Here is a 15,290-nt window from a genome sequence, read left to right on the forward strand (position 1 = left end):
CCTCTCCTGTAAAATCACAAACCTCTGCTTTCACTGTCTGTTTCAATTCTTTTCAGGGGCGGTGGGTGAGATTTTAAAGTGGTGAGGCGCAAACGAATTAGCATACAGCACCGTAGCGAGCGAGCGCAGCGAGCGAGCCCGAACCCCAAAAGGGGTTTTTTGAAAAAAAAGAAGAAAAATCGTGCATTTTCAAGCAAATTTGAGAAAGCAGGAAGGTTAATAAAGCAATTGTGAAAGTGCAGTTATTACATTAATAGATGGCATAACATAGGTAGCTGCTTATTCAGTATTACCACAGAGCTTCATACATTCTGTCCTATTATGCTCAGGTGCTGAATTCAGACTATAAGACTCATGGAAATCTCAGCTCTAAGAGTAGATGTGTCCAACATAGTTCCAGGAGGGCCAAATCCATGCCAGATTTTCAGGATAAAATAAATGTCGGTAGAATTAATCTAAATGCTACTCATTTACATACTAATTAGATATTTTGAATCTGTGATGATGGATCCGGCTCTCCTGGACCCCTGCTTTAGAAAATGGCAATTTTGTGTAACGTTTGTTGCTTTTTGCTGCACCCTAAAATGGATACCTTAGCTACCGTTAGGGAAGCGCCAGCCTCAAATCAGAGATAACATCTAATAGAAAAACATAATTGTAAAGGGGACGCTTATTTAAATAGACAGCATGCATTTTACACAGGGCCGTCAGACAGAAAGGGCTTTTGATTTGGGACTGTACTTTACAAGGCCCTTCGTTGCTGCTTCAAATGTATACATTATAAAAACAGGTCTTGCTTGCTTTTGTGGCATAATCGCAACATGGCAGATAATGGCGGCTGCCTATAAATGGCAGCATATATTAGTGTAGCCTTCAAACTTACATTATTTATTTCTAGTCTGAACGACATGGTCGTGCTGCCGGAAAACCATCTTACTGCCTGATTTTACTGTCTTTATGATTACCAAAAGCACACGGTACTCCTCTGTGAAGGAAGATTTCAAATGGAGTCCCATCTCTGCTCCCAGAACCCTCGGAATATTTGTGTTGAGTGTCAAGCAATGAAACGTTAGTTGGCATGGTGCTTCAACATAAAAGAAAACCAGCATTTGTGAGTGACTATTACACATTCACAACCTAAGCATTTCCCTATGGCGCAAATGAATAGCCAGCGGTGGCTTGCATGAGACTGACACTTGAGTTACACTCTTCAGTTCTAATCTCAAAGAGAGGAACACCACCCAAGGTTAAGCTGCGTAAAAAATGAAATATTTACAGAAAAAGGTCACACGATATTCCGCTTTTCCCTTGCTTGCACCGGGGTGGATTTGGGAAAATAATTTCACCCGTAGGTCATGCTTATTTAGTACACATAGCTTTTCATGAAGACCTATGCTTGTTTGCGCTACTCCTGCCCTGTGCCCCCCTCAACCCTCCCCCCGCTTTGCTTTGGTAACGTGGGGGTGTAGTGCTCCACCTTCAATAGCAATTTTCTCACTGCACTTGCATTAACTTTCCGCACAAAATATTATTTTCTTGTGAAAGTTGGCACAGGTACCCCAGCAAGTAGCAAATATAGTAAACCCAGGGCCTGTGTATATTGTGGAGTATAAACGGCAGATCAGTATTTAGTGGATACATTTTTAATGTGGACACTGGAGAACGGTGATCTAAGCCTGGCTTCTGACCTCCATCAACACTGTGTGACTGGATCAACTGCTGAATGTCTAACTCCCTTTGTCACCACTGGCAGGGCCTAGAAACCGAGGAGTAGCTCCAATATTAATATATATGTAAATATTTCGAACAAAGCATACAAACATATTAAGAAATTGGAAAGTCCACCAAACCGTTCAGGTTTCCATTTCCAAACTGTGACCTTCAGCAATCTTGTGGACGCTAGCATTCAACGCTGCCTTCACTCTTGCACCACGTTTTACTCTCTTTCGCTGTGGAAACACAAACACAGGGATGACACAACAACAAGCCAAAGCTGCTGCTGACAGTCCGAACGTCGACACGAGATCCTGGAGTTGATATGAAGTTATGACTATAAGGCCAGCATGTGAAATACACTGTTTATATGCGTCGTGTGGAGACAAGGATAACACCGTGTTTAAATGCCTTGAAAACATGGACAGACATGTGTTAGCTTTTATTTCGCAAATTGGTTGCAGCCAATTCCTGGAATCTCATGCACCAGGCAGTGACCGCTCTCAGTTCCTAGTAATACGTCATTAACGTTGCTGGCAGATACATGACATCATTAGTGAGATCTAAGCCTCCGAGTTTTCAGTTGTCACTGTATTGGTATAGAGCTTGGCAGAGAGGTTAACAAGGCAAAGTGTCATGCATTTGGAATCGTATTAGGTTTCAGGAGTGTCTGTTTTTTAGGGGACTGATCAATCGCGGCTCGCAATTCCGGAGAGGGGGGGTGGTAACATAAAAAACAAAAAACGTACCTGATCCCGATCCCGCGCCACCTCTGTCTGTCTCCAGTTCCTCGGCCGGTCTGGACTAGGATTGCAGGAACAGGTCTGGGCCGGTCAGGAGCAGGAACAACTTCAGACTGCGCGGCAAGTGTCTCACTCGCAGTCGCAGCCAATCTGGACGCTGCATTAGCAGCGCCAGGATTGGCTAGGGCACGAATACGGCCCGCCCCTAATAGACGGGGGAGCTGCGACGGCCTCTCGGGTTCCCCCCCCCTCCCTCGCTTACTGAGTATGGTAGTGGCTCACAGTGCGCATGTACGGGCTGGTCACAGCCCAAACCCAAACATGCGCACTCGCCACTATCAGTGACAGTCTGTCACTCAAACTGTGTTGAGTGCTGCCGCAGCCCCGCCCCACTCCTCCCCCTTCAGTGGATTGCCGCGTGCGTGTCCCAGCAGCGCGAGACTGCGGAGTTGTGAAATTGCTTCATTTGCTTCACTTGCACGAATTTAGGGGGCGATGTGGCTAGTGGGGCTACGCCCCTACGCCCCAATGGACGCACCGCGGCTGATTCTTTTGGTAGTTCGTCAGAAAGAGCGATCGATTGAGATCCTCTCTATTCTACCGCGTATTTTTATAATGAAATCAAAGTAAGAAGATACAATTTGTTATTTTAGTACGGTCGTGATTGGCTGGTTGGGATCATCCGATAGAGTCTTTTTGGAATATTGGTACAGTTCAAGGGGTGATGTCACACGTCCATTTAATGTCGGTCTGTTCTGGTTTGTTGTGGAAGTCCTTTGTCTTTCATCTTGGCTGTCATCCCACAGTGACCTTGTTTGAGAACACTAAGATCAGGGTTCACGACGAGGTCTAGAAGACTTTGTCGCTCCTGCGCACTTCACTCCATGCCTTGTGGGACAGTGGCCACTTCGTCGTGTCGTGTCGGCGGCCATTTTGGGATTTAGGCCCAAACGCCAACTTAAGCGAAACAAACACAAAAGAGTAATTAATACATAGAAATAATAAATCTAATGTTAACCACTTACTAATCCCTCTATGTGTTTGTATTTATCTAGCGTATAGCAACATTTAAAGCATTTACATTCACCCTTTTAGTCCTCCTCTTGGGCATCATTACAAAGACATCACAAAGCAACATATATCATGCAGTATTCTATTTATTACATATACTACTGTTAGTATGCGTACGCTTTTAGTCATAAAGGTTATTTAGCCATGCATTATGCAATCCCACGTGTAATTTGGATATTAGTAGTGTTGGTTTAGTATTCATGCAAATTCATTTAATAATATTACAATTAGTAGATTATTCAATTAGTATTTTCATGCAGAATGGGGGAGGTATACAAAATTTTGTACTACCCGCTCCATCACCCCCATGAGGGACGAATGGAGGGTGGAGATGAACTGATGCATGGAGGCGGAATGGGTGGTGTATGAAGGTCGAGGGTGTCCACAGAAATTTGACAAGGTGTGGGGAAGGGGGAGGTCATACCATGGTGTGACGGATGAGGCTACCGTTGCGGTGAAGGAGGGGATTTCACTTCGTGCGGAGAGAGGGGAAGGTCCAGATGGGCGGGGAGGTAAGTGAAGGTGAATGAGTGCCAATGTAGTTTGCAAGTTTACTTGTGATTGTACTGTTTTGGAAATGAAAATATTAAAAGATATTTATAAAAAATAAGGTAAAAGTGTTCTCTGTGCACCTGAATTCGATAAAGGACTCTTTTGAAGGTAATCACTTGGGTGATGGAACCTCTTAAGTGCCTGATTGAGATATGTTATGCAGATTTATAGGGCGCACTATCACCCGAAAGGGTATCCTGGCGGAGAATAGATGTTTGTCTAGGTACCAAATGATGGCTTAGGTGAGTCAACCGCATGTGCAGCTGGTGGAGGTAGCTGCTTGAGGACTTGGGAGAAATAATCACTTGACCGTCAAGGGAGGTGACCGCTTGAGAGTCTGGGCTTAGGTCACTGCTGAGCATCTGGGTGATGTAGCCGCACAAGTGTATGGGTGAGCTAAATGCTGCAATGATATGACAGGTTTCACAGTGTAAATACATCGGAAAGTCATTCTTTTTTTTTATCACAGAATCTGCAATTAGGTACAGCAAACACTGACAGTGGTGAGCAGTACATAGTGGTCCCATGCGGTGATACCACCCTGTAGCTGAGAATTCTTTGCCTTTTCGGTATGACAGATAATGTTGATCATTAGGAGAATGGGCAGGAAATAGTCCCGCCAGTGGAAGTTGTGATGTTAGAAGCTTATATTGGAAGTACCCAAAGTAACAAAGGCATTATTGTCCCTAAAGCAAATAAGGACATTAACCCCCCAATCAAGCTGGTTTATTTAAAAAAAAAAAAAAAGAAACAGCCTCTAATCAGGCTGAAGTGAGCCCATCATACCCCTGGGCCATGGTGTCACTGTACCTGCTGCACTATTGATAGCTACGCCCCTGAGTTCATTTTAGCAGCTACCAAACGTTTTCCAGATGCCACATCCCTAGACTGCAGTAAGTAGAGTTTGGCTAAGTGGGTACTGTTGCTCCCTTCCATTTGATACAGGCTCCTCAAATGAACTTAACTGTAGATGGCGGGAACCTACAAATAAAAGTGTGATCACATTTTTACAAGATGTTTTTGCCAGAGAAGGTATTCCTGGGGATATCTTGACTGATAATGGTGTTTGTTTACTTCCCTGGAAATGATGTCTTTTATGGAAAAGTGTAGCCTCAAACACATAAGGACACAGTTATATCACCCCCAGAGTAACGGTAAAGTTGAACATTTTAATTGAGTTCTAGTTGAATGTATACAGTCCAATTTTAGATGTAACATGGATGTTGAAAAAGCAATCAAAGAGTTGATTTGGTGTTACAGAATGACACCCCACAGTGTCACGACAAGGACCCCTTTTGAACTTATGCGAGGCAGGAAGGCGACCACAGAGCTGTGCCATTTTTAGATGACTAAGCTGTTTTCAAAATACACAAATATAAGTGAGTCTTGGAGTGTGATGGAAAGCAATTCTAATTCATCTAGCGCCAAGAGGGTAGATAGAGGTGGAAGTATTATGAGCAGACTGAAGGTTGGTGATTGGGTACGTGTCAAAAATCCTTGTTTAGTTGGGAAAGGTTGTTTCAAGTTTAAAGAGCCTATGCAAGTTTTTGAACTTAGAAGGAATGCTGCCAAACTATCCAACGGGAATTGGTGGAACACTTCTCGTATAGCACTAGACCCCAGTGCTTGCAATGGGGACAGACACAGTTATGATCAACCACCCAACAAAGTTAATGGGGGGGGACACGCATAGAGTTTTGAGGAGGAGTGTTCGCTCTAAGTTTACACCCAGCAAGTGGCAGGATTTTATCTGTGATTCAGTTTTTGATTTTACTTTTAGTTCCTTCCATTTGATTTTAGAAGGGTGGGAAGGGGTGTAATGTTTCCTGTTAATTTTGGTGTATTGTTTCCTGTTAATTTTGTTTATCCATTTTATCACATCTTTGTTAAGATATTAATTCTGTTCTTGCATTGTATTATATTACCGTTAAGAAACGTTGTTCCTCTGATTGAATTGTTATTATGTTCTCCACTGTTATTGTTGTTTGCTCTTCATTTGTAAAAAGGGGATAAATGTGGCGATGCGTGTTCAGAGCGCTGTGCCGTCATGGAATGCAGGAATCTTTTGGGTTCCAGGACGGGCAGTTGTCTCTGGGCCCCTGTAAGAGAGACATGCCGTCTTACCTAATAAATACACGCGTGCTTTACATGCGTGGTTTCGCATACAATCCTCGTCGCCAAGTTCATGAGGCAGGGTCGGACACATTTGTTGTAGGTTTTATGTATTTATTTGGTAAGACGACATGTCTCTCTTACAGGGATCCAGAGACAACTGCCCACCCTAGAACCCAAGAAAGTCCTGCATTCCAGGATGGCACAGCGCTCTGAACACACATCGCCACATTTATGTGTGGTAGTAGCAATAATGTCAACTTTATTTTATAAAGCAGCCGGGCTTGTAGTCACAGCCTGTGGTATGCAGTGCTGGACGGAGTAAAAAGAGTGCTGGCCTTTTTGCAGTTAGTTTGCAATACAGAGCTCATTATGTCAGAAAATTCTTTTTTTTTTTTAAACTTCTTTTTCTTAACATTTTGCACATAGTATAATTTCCAAAACATAGCATTGACCCACACATGGCATCATTTGTCTCCCCCGTCCCCACCACGCTCTCGCTCCCTTCATTGTCTTTCTTTAACATTGAGGATTATTCTACTAGCCTCCTAACCTGTGCTTGGTGTGCCAGTCTGAGCTAAGTCGTCACAAATGTGGCCTCTGTAGGAGTTCCAGTCTTTCCATAGTTTACCCTACTTCTGGGGATATCCCCTCCCTTCATAGGTGACCTTTTCCGACATCATGCACCAGTCCATGTCATATTTCCAGCCCGGGCATTGCTCGGCAACCCCTGCTTTTGCTATATTTCGCTTCGCCACTGCCAGGCCTAGTGTAGTCCAAGTTTGTTGCGATCGGTCCAAGTCTGTGTCCCCACAGATATTCAGCACACAGCATTTAGTGGAGATGGTTACCCCCTCCCTTTACTTCTCTCATGCAGTTCACTTCATCTATCCAAAACATTTGTATCACAGGGCATTCCCATAAGGTATGAAGAAAGGTACCCATTTGCCCACACCCCCGCAGGCAATAGAAGTCTCGGGCCCTCCCCATCTTAACCGTGTTTGTGTGGGCACAGTATAAGCAGTGTAGAATTTTCAATTGGACCAGCATGAATCCCGCACACATGGTGATTTCCCTAGTGGATGCTAAGGCTTCCTCTCATTCACTGTCCTCCAGTCATTCCAGCTCTTGCTCCCACTGTTCTCTGATCTTCACCAAAACATCTAGCATGTGATTTAAGAGCTTTTTATAAGTCAGTGACTTGGCCTTTCTAGGCATGTAGCCATCTAGAAGCCAGTCCTCTAACAGGGAGGATTCTGGAAGGTTAGTGCCTTTGGGCACCACCACCCTGAGTGCGTGTCTGAGTTGGAGGTATCCGTATATCTCTGTGTACACCAGTTGGCATTCTTGCTGCAGTTCAGGCCAGGGAATAACTGTAGGAAGCTGACTCTTTATATAGTATACCAAAAAGAGGTATGCTGTGTAAATTGTCCATGTATCCCCTATAAGCGTACAGGGACTTGCTTTAACAATCCCAAGCTGCTCTGTTTGTGGTAGTGTGGTTGAGCAGCCTTAGGCTTATATGAGGGGAGTGTTAGACATTTGTTGCATACACAGAGACAATAAATGATACATACAATCAAAAAGGACATCCTCACCAATTTAGAAAAAATAACACATTTTTATATATATTTCAACACTAAGAACTTCTTAATTGGATAAATACTTTTAAGTTCTTACTTTTACAGTTTTTAACGTTAGCAAACAGCACGTTTTTACCTGGCAATGTTTTCCCATGGAGAGGAGAACATTTACTGCTTACATGTATTTGCAATAGGATTTCAAGAGTACTCTTTAGGTCGTGAGGTGTTAGGGGGGCCAAAGTCCCAAGTTCCACGAGCAGTTTGGTTATACCTGCTCTGGTGTGTCTGGGTGCAGAGGTGCTGGACGGGTTGGTAGCCTTGTGCGCTATACCGTTGGCAAAGAGGGGGCCCACCTGGAAATAGGTTGCAAAGGGGGACTTGGGGACATGTCCAGGAACTCCCAACTGGTAGCTCAGTCCATGAAGGACCTGGGAGCAAGGGGAAGCAGTTGGTGGTTGTGGACCTGGGTTGGGAAGCTCGGGTGCAGAGGGTTTTGGTCCACGGGCCCTCATGGGCCTGGCGGTCACGGTTCTTGTATGGACCAGAAAGGGGGACAAAACAGGACAGTTTGACCACTCTGTGCTGGCCTCTGTGGAGCTGATGTCCCTCGTCGGCTGGTCGGTTTTCGGATTGTTGGAGTCCGGATTAGATTCTAAACAAGCGTTGATAGGGGCAAGGGGTCCGGGACCACAGGTATTGCTGCAGGGAGGTTCCTAGAAGTTCTGGTGTCTCCTAACTTGGCAAGGAGATGGATCTGCCAGCAGGTATGATGACCTCTTCATGGGTGGCTACTGAGTCGGTGGACCAGATGGTCAGCAGCTTTTTGGAACCGGACATCGTGGTCGGTGCCTGCAGGATGCAAGGGAGTGGCTCCTCCACTCTAAGGGAGATGCTGGCTGTTTTTTTAAATACTTGCAACCCTGCCGGGCTTTAGGATGATGCACAGCTGCAGGACAAGTAGGGTCTTTGCAATTTTTGATTCTGGAGCGACAGGTAGGATTTGGCACCAAAAGTCCACAGCTGTCTTCAGTTCTCGCGTTGATTGTCTCTTTAGTGTCCTCTTCTTTAGTCAGGTAAATCTGACTTTCTGGTGTCAGAGGGCCTCCTAATTACTCATTTTAGGGGTCTTAGGGGAGTGTAGAGTGTTAGCCAATTTGCTACTTACCTTTGGGGTCACCACGCACCTTATATGACTACTTCCTGTGGGAAGTGGGCATAAGCCTGTCCCAGAATTCCTAATTCTGCCATCACCAAGATGGCGGAATTTTCCTAGAGTGGGGCACATGAGGCAGCTCACCTTAGGGGTGTGTCTGACCTGGGTGTGCTCCATGCCTCCTTGCATAACTAAGTTTCTGCCTGTCTTAGTGCCAAACGGGCCTCAGGGCAGGGGGTAGCATCTCCCAGGTCTGGAGAAAGCCAGGGTAGCATATCAAAGGTGGCAGAGGCTTTGAAGCCTTTGGCCTTGATATGCTGATGTAATAACCATCCTGCTGGAGGAGGTGTAAAAACCTCCTGTCAGAGCAGGCATTGTTCATGACCACTGACAGCAGGGCTCTCATGTCCTAGGGAGTCAACAGTGCATCTGTGGTGGCAGGCTGGACTGTACCAGTCAGTCAGCACACTAGAGGACTAGTGGGGTTCAGGGGGGTACCACTAAGGTACGTTCTGGGTGCATGTATTAATAAATCATCACTGGAATCAGTGTAGGTTTATTAATACGAGGTGTTTGATACCAAACACCTTTGGTTTTAGTGAAGTCATCATGTAGCTGGGGAACCCGTAATCACAAGTGCCCAGTACATATATTTAAGATGGCTTCCCTGTTCACTTACAATGTCCAAGATTCGACTTAGACATCACAGGGGAATACCTGCTTATGCAGATATGTCCACACATGTAATATAATGCACCCTGCCTTAGGGCTGTAAGGCCTGCTGTAGGGGTGACTTTCATTTATTGGATGCAGTGTCTGTAGTCATGGCCCACAGGATGTGTCCCATGTCATGTTTTCACTTTTGTCCAACCATTTCATGCAGCCTGCATGGCAGTTGCATGAGGGTGGCGAAGGGTGCATTAGGGTGGCACAATACATGCTGCAGCCCTTAGGGACGCTCTCTAGTAACCATACCCTATGTACCAGTGGTACCATTTACCAGAGACTTACAGGAGTGGTAAAGGTATTGCAAATTTGGGAACAATTGTACAGTTTTAGGGAAAGAGATCAGGCACTGGGGACCTGGAAAGCAGGAACCCAGTGCACTTCTATCAAAATTGCATCAGATACCGTGCAAAAAGTGGGGGTGATCATGTCAAAAAGGGTCACTTTCCTACAATAAAATCACCCTGTGTCGACATACATCAGAAGATTCTTGAGTCACATTTGATTGTATTGAGAGTCAGTGCCTTCCTAAATAAGAGAGACAGACAGTTCCATAGTTTAGAAACCACCCTGTTGAAAGCTTGCTTCAATGTTTTGTGTTTTGTCTGAAAGTTTAAGGGACCTTTTGTAGCAAATACCTTTACTTACATTTTTGCTAAAGGTATTCAGTCTCAAGAAGATACACTGCTGAGCATTGTATGTCAGATATTATTAACAAAAATATAATCTGACGTAAATATTGTGGCCTGTCATTTATCAAATTGTCGCTTCACTGGTTTTAGATTTTCTATTATTAACTCCAATGGGAGGATGGTTTACTAAATGATATTTAGGACAATATATTTTGTTGGACGATACTGAGGCAACTATATTCTAGTACAATACCCTACTGGGTCCATGGTGCAGACAAGTTCTAAGCACATCGAGTGTCACTCATCTGAGAACTTCAAACACTGAAGGCATGATTCACGAAGGTACTTACATGTCATAAGGTTAGGAGTGAGGAATCTCTGCTGCACTTGTGGTGCAATGTCTGCACTCCGGGAGGAATACCGCACTGAAGAGAGTTTGCCACCCAGAGATTCCTCCCCGAATGTGGCAATTCTGCCCGTACTACACGTAAGTACCTTCATCAATTAATCAATCAGGGGTTTATAAAGCATGCTACTCACCCGTGAGGGTCTCAAGGTGCTGAGGTGGGGGGGGGGGGTGTGAAGCTCCAGGCCAGTCGAAGAGCCAGGTCTTGAGACTCTTTCTGAAGGTGTTCAGTGTGGGGGGGCGTCTGATGTTGAATCGGGCCCTGAGATTATTTGATCCTGAAGGCTCGTACAAGCCCCTAGATGTGCTCCTGCAGTATAATGGATGTTGCTTTCAGTGGTGTTAGCCTGCATTTGGGAACGTCAGTCAGCAGGACACTGCTAGCCTATTATTGTGTTTGGAATTAGGGCTTGTATAACATGTTCTAGATCTTGCCTGGGGATTGTCCTATCAACCCCAATCATTGACATGCACCTTTGGCATTCCATTTATTGTGTTTATCCAGGAGGAGTCTCTTATAGAAAATCAACCCCACAAATGTAGCATTTTCACCATTAATAGTGTAAATCCTACATCAGTGCTGACAGCAGAAACCGAAGTGAGGGGATGTTCACTGTATTTTTTACAAATAAGATGCAGTAAACCTCCACTGCAAAACACAACACCTCCATATTACATTTGAGTATTGTCGAAGGAACAAAGCGTACGGAACTCAAGCCGGACTTCAGTAGTTGGTTTGACTGGCTATTCATGGTCCCTACTCCTTATCATGCTTTGCGACACAGTTTCTCCACTTCTTACACCATCTTTTCTGCTGCAGTGCAGTAGGCCATTCTGTAGAGCCAATGTGCTAATGGCGGAGGGTAGGGTGGGGGATTGGGGGAATTGAGCCTCTTTGCCTACTGTGGGCGATGTCTCACTTGGCAATCAGAAAGCCAAGCCCTGCCAGTGACCTCTGGTGACTTGAATTTGCCCAGCCCCCTAGTTCACCCAACAGTGTCACCTTAGAGGGTATACCCAGGATTTGCATTGGCATGTGATGTATTGCCCGCCAGTCTCTCTGGATGGATCGGCATCCCCATATCATGCGGTAAAATGTCCTGCCTCCCTCTTACATCATGTGCACTTCGGGCTGCTCCCCAACCCATCTTCCATACCCGGTTTGGGAATAGTAACCTCTTTGAAAATAATTAAACTGTCTGAGTTTAAGGTTGGAGGGGATCGCTAAAACCTGGGCCACCATCTTGTCTATTTTGCTTACTTCGCGCACCCATGATGCTCAGATCTCCAGAAGCAAATGTGAGTGTTCAGTATCAAGGACTTTTACAGTCTGAAAATCCATTTGCTCTCCAAGAGTTCATGATCACTTTTACTTTGAAGGGGCTGTTGTCCTGCACCTCCCCAGTTCCTCGATTAGTCCTGCAAAGGCATGGCAGAGATGTAAGTACCTATAACACTGGGACCTATGGAACAGGAATTCCTCTACCAATTGTTGGAAGGGTTTAATGTGGTCAGTTGCCCATATGACAATATGTCCCCCAGGCTAGAAATGCCTAAGGATCCAGGCACTGAACCCCATCAATCGTGTAACGCGCCTCAACCAGAGCGGGGTCTGGTTAGTGAGCCTATTCAACCATTTATTACGCTTCATGGCCTCATGCCAGCACAGGATTTGGATCCTTGTGACATTCAGAAGTGCTTGAGAATGAACCCCTCCATACAGCAGGGCCAGCGTCCCTGGTTTTTCAAAAGTGTCAAAATCAGCCTGAGTGCTTAGTTATGCCGGTCACCAAACAGCCAATCCCCAACTGGAACCAACTGGGCTGCTCAGTAATATAGCCGAAGATCTGGGACCCCCAGGCCTCCATCATACATGGATTTGGTGCATTTCCTATAGGAAACTGGGGAATGCTTCCCATTCCACAGTTCTCTTGTGACCGTAGATAGCATTTCGGACAATAAAGTAGGTGGGAGGATAAGGGTTTAGTTTTGCAGTACCTACAAGTATCTGGGGTTATCTATCACCTTATAAAGTGCTGTTCTGCCTTTTATGGAGAGTGGTAACAAAGCCCAAGCTTCTAGGTCTCTGTGGGTGCTTTGTATCAGGGATGCAATGTTTAATTCCCAGGCTTCGCACTGATCACGCGCTATGGTCATTCCCAAGTATTGAAAGTGTTGTGGCCCCCGAAGCTGCATGAGGAAGCCCAGCTGTGGAGGAGGCGTTGATTGGAATGGACGTGAACTTCAGCCAGTTTTCCCTGAGCTCAGACTCATCCCCATACACATGGAGACGCTACATAAACCTTTGGTAGGAAGTCTGCAGCTGCTGGAGGAAGATAAGCTGTCCTATCACCCTGTCCATGAGGCTAGCCGGACTGTGCCGATTGGGCATCCTTTCGGATCGATTCCAATATAGACTCTTCCTTCACGGCAAAGATGAGTGAGAGAATGGGCACCCCTGATGGGTACCGCATTCTTTGGGAAACAGGGGCGGCATTCGTAAAACCTTAAGCTCAACCTTGGGTAGCTATGGCTTTGAGAAGCAAGACTTAAACAAAGGAACTAGTGTAAAGCATTTAACAGTACCAAACAACAAAATAGGATAGCCACACACCATGATAGAAATCCGACACAAATTTATAAGAATAGATTCTACTTTTATGAATTTTTAGAGACCAAGATGAGTAAAATTCACTGGAGGATTCTGGAGACATAGATCTGTAAAGAAAACTTAATCACAATTTAATTGCAAACAAGCGTTGGTAACCATAAAGTCTGTAAACATTTGAAAAGCTTGTAAGAGTTGTGTTCGGCTACTCCGACTCGACTTTGGCGACCAAATCCAACAGAATGGAGGCCTGGGGGGCCAATAAGGAGTATTTGGACCGTTACTACCAAAGCATTTTCCAGTCCAGTTCCAAACTTTACAGCACGACCACCATAGACTTCAGTGGAGTGCTCCTGATGCTGCTGATGCAGGAGATGGAAAATGCTAAAGGATGCTCTGAGTGCTGTGCAGTCGATGGGTTTGCCTTTGCAGTTATTCCTCGGTCCACAGGTCAGGTGGGGCGACTTTGGCCACGGAAGTAGGGGTCCCCCAAAGTCCTCTTTGAGACAGTAGAAGGTCAGCTATGACTGGGCTACAGGTCTCCGTCCACAATGATCATAGTGATATTCTTTGGTGGAGGCTGGTATCCCACATGGGTGACTAATCTGCACTTAGACAAAATTCCCAGGTTCGGCTGACTCGGGTGCAACTTTTGCCCATCAAGGATCGGTCTCTTGGGACACCAGGCGGCAGTCAGCGACGATTTCTCTGGAGTGGCTACTGACTTGCTGGAATGGGCTACTTCAGCTTTGATGGCCCTGGCGCTAGTTTCAAGAGGTCAGCTGACTGACCCTCAGAGTCACTTCTTTGGAGCTTGGGAGTGACCTTTCCCAAAGCAGGCACAGTCTTCTCTTCTCTAGCCCAATGTGCGGCAGGTGCAGCCCATTAGATGGTAAAGCCTCCCTTGCCAAGTCCAAGGGTCAGCAGGGCAGTCCTTCTTCTGTCCTCTTTCCAGTTCCGGCATGGTCTGCATGATCTGCGGTTCAGGGTGTCATATTTATGCCCAGAAAGTGCCCTGGGGTGTTAATATGGTCACTAGTCAATGGGCTACCAGGTTTCTCACTCTTGGTGATAATTTTCTAGCTAAGAGTGGCATCTAGCAATCCCAGACTGTACTATTCTCCTCACTCTCAAGATGTCTGAACCCTTCCTCGGATGTTAGGAGCTTGGTAGCCTATCCTAGAGGCGTGCTACCTGTGGGCTACATGCCCACGGGAAAAACTCTTTTGGCAGTCGTCTCCCCTCTTTGTCGACGCAGCCAGCCTTTCTACCTGAACTAAGGGAAGCCTCTTAGGAGTGTGTTCGCCATTTACCATCAAAGGTGGATTCGCGTTTGGCGCTTGCCTTTTGGGGTAACACCCTGAGTGGCTTCCTGTGAAGGGAAGGTGACACCTCACCCTGCAGCTGCCTAATATTGTTCCTAAGCCTGGGAGTCATTCACACTAGGAGGGCAGAAAGCTATGTGGTGGCCAGTGATGGTATGAGGCCACTAGACAAACTGTTTTTCTAAAAGTTGCATTTCTTTAATAGTGACATTAAATTCGACTTTGACATTAATGCCTCGATTAATTTGATACCTTATAGTACCCAACTAGACAGTCCAATTCAGAAGTTAGCCGGGCTGAAGGGTTAGTCAGTAAACCTGTATTATCCAATGGGGCTACTTCTCCCCCACAGCAAAACAGCAATTTAGAAGTGTTGCTGTTCACACATATACAAGAAATAAATGTCCCACTTCATAATATACAGCTCACAGCCATAGCGCTCAATAGGCTTTTCTTAGGGGAGACTTACATGTATTGTTAAGGGATGTGGGGGCTTTGCCATTGCTTTGAATGGCAAAGTCAAACTAGCAGTGTTACTACTGCCCTTCCAGTCTGCAGCGGCAGCCTGAGAGCCATTTTGCATGTTTTCACACACAGGGTGGCACAGTCAGTGCTGCAGTTCCTGGGTGGACACCCTGCCTTACATTCCCTGGGTACCATGTGCTA

The sequence above is a fragment of the Triturus cristatus genome, chromosome 2_1 (genome assembly GCF_964204655.1).
Source record: "Triturus cristatus chromosome 2_1, aTriCri1.1, whole genome shotgun sequence".
Classification (NCBI taxonomy): Eukaryota; Metazoa; Chordata; class Amphibia; order Caudata; family Salamandridae; genus Triturus; species Triturus cristatus.